Below are 2,223 nucleotides of genomic sequence, written 5' to 3'. Positions count from 1 at the left end.
TGCACCAGAGGTGCAAGTATTATAATAGAGCGTCAAGTCGTGGATGTGAATTATACCTATGTGGAAGGGAGGTCATGAAAGAGATAGAAGATGTGATGCGAGATTTTAAGGTAAGTAAGGTAAAGGTGAACAACGTACGAGATACTCAAATACAGAAGGTTGTGAATAGTTCGTACTACGAATAGAAGGCTAGAAGTGCGGGGATTCAGTATTCAGGAATGATAGCATCGTCGTCAATGGCATATCTTCAGTCGATGATTTCTAGGTATCGAGAGGTCCAGTTAAGAGAGTAAAGAAGAGTTAGAGATGATGTGATGTCTCGCTTGATGTTCTAAAATAACACAAGTAAATCTGTGGTGCAAGCAAGTTGAAGGAAGGTTGCAAGTAGTATAAATAGATATGTATAGGTCGCAAGCTAAAGTATGGTAAAGCGACAAGGTTTTAGGAAGACAGGAGTAAGGATAAGAAAGGGCGAGTGAGAAGGTGGCGAAAATGGAAGTCCTCAGGATTAAGCCCATGAAAACAAGAGAGTTGATGGTTTCTCTAAGTTATAGAAAGCTCAGTATAGCCTGAATGAACTCAAAGGAGTCTAAGACTAGTAGCATTTAGAAGAGATGGAATGCTGGCCTGGTAGCAGAATGAAGGTGTAATTGTGATAAATGAAGGATGACATTTGGGCTTGCGATTGAGTAATGATTTCGTGAATTGTACATGATTAAAATACCCACGTAAGGTGAATCACATTGGGATGCTATGAAATACGGTTATAGAAGTATAGTATCGCCCCAGGGGGATCAGGAAAATCACTTCAAATATTCCTCGATGCAACGTGAGCCCTAGTGATTACGTAAAAGGTTTCAAGTTATCAGTGGTAGATTGTAGATCAATATTGAGGTGAATCAAATGGATAGACAAAAGTCACAAAGCATGAGATGAGGTTAGGTCGTCATTTTTAAGATGAACAGTAATTAGAAAGCATTAAAGGATATAGATTTATACATATGGGATAAGCAACGAAAGTAACCTGGAGTTTGGTAGCAAACCTCAGTAATGATAAATCGAGGTAAGAGTTATGGTATAGTATGACCTACTTAGATGCAGTAAAGTCATGCGAATAGATAACCGGGCCTATGAAATAAGATATAGCAATATTCGTAAGTTCGACAAAGTACCGAGCGAAGAACTTCAGTATACCTATAGATGCCAGAGGGACATCTTGTCAAGCTCTGTATATGTTTACAAAGTGAGGCCTAGAGATGGGCTAAAAATTGGAGGAAAAAAGTTTAGCTACAATCTGTACTAAACCAAAATAGAGATTTCACCTATATTTTCTATAGACTTGGAGTTTAAAAGTTTGATTTCCTCATGATCTGATTCGAGAGGAATGGTTTGCTCAATTGTAGAAATATGGTAATCACTGGTTAAGGGCCATCGTGAAGACTTGTAAATTATGGACTATGGATGTTTAGAGATCTTCCAGTCATCAATTGATTGCTGCAAATCATAAAAGCTAATTTCTTTTTTGGGTTTGGATTGGAGGAGGATGATGATGAGGAAGATGAAGAAGTTGGAGAAGAGAAGGAATTTTAGATGGGGAAGAGAAAGAGTGGAAGAAAGCCATGGCTTAGATCTACAAGTAATTTTAACAAAAATAACAATGATAACACTAATGCTTCCTGTTCTTAGTTCAAGAGATCATTGGGTTCCATAAGGATAATATTCAAGTTCTTAACTTAATATTATGTCGAAAAGTTAGATCTAAAAATAAAATCTGTGGATACATGTCTTCTATTATATATAATAATTAAATCTAATTATTTCTTAAGAAGTTGTTCTTTAGGATGACTCAAAGGTTATAAATAACCATCTGTAAGCCAACTGAGAAATATTGTTACGCCTCGCAGTATTACGATGATGTTACGCCTTGCAGTATTACAGTACATGATGTTATGCTTCGTAGTATTAAATTACGACGATGTTGCACCCTGTAGTATTGTACGTTGAATTTGTCGTAAGGTAATTGACATCAGTCCAAGGAAAAGATTATTTGGAGATTATAAGGATTATGCTATTTCAAATAAGTGATGAGTAAGTTCGTGAAGGTGAGAGGGGAAGCAAGTCAAAGAAAATAAATTTTCGTCCAAGTTTGGCATGTTGGGATAAAATACGGGCCGAGCATTAATACTCGATATTTATGGACTAGTACCATACAAGGTACCACAT

Source organism: Nicotiana attenuata, chromosome 11 (assembly GCF_001879085.1).
Source record: "Nicotiana attenuata strain UT chromosome 11, NIATTr2, whole genome shotgun sequence".
NCBI lineage: Eukaryota > Viridiplantae > Streptophyta > Magnoliopsida > Solanales > Solanaceae > Nicotiana > Nicotiana attenuata.
Note: the sequence above shows the minus strand (reverse complement) of the source record.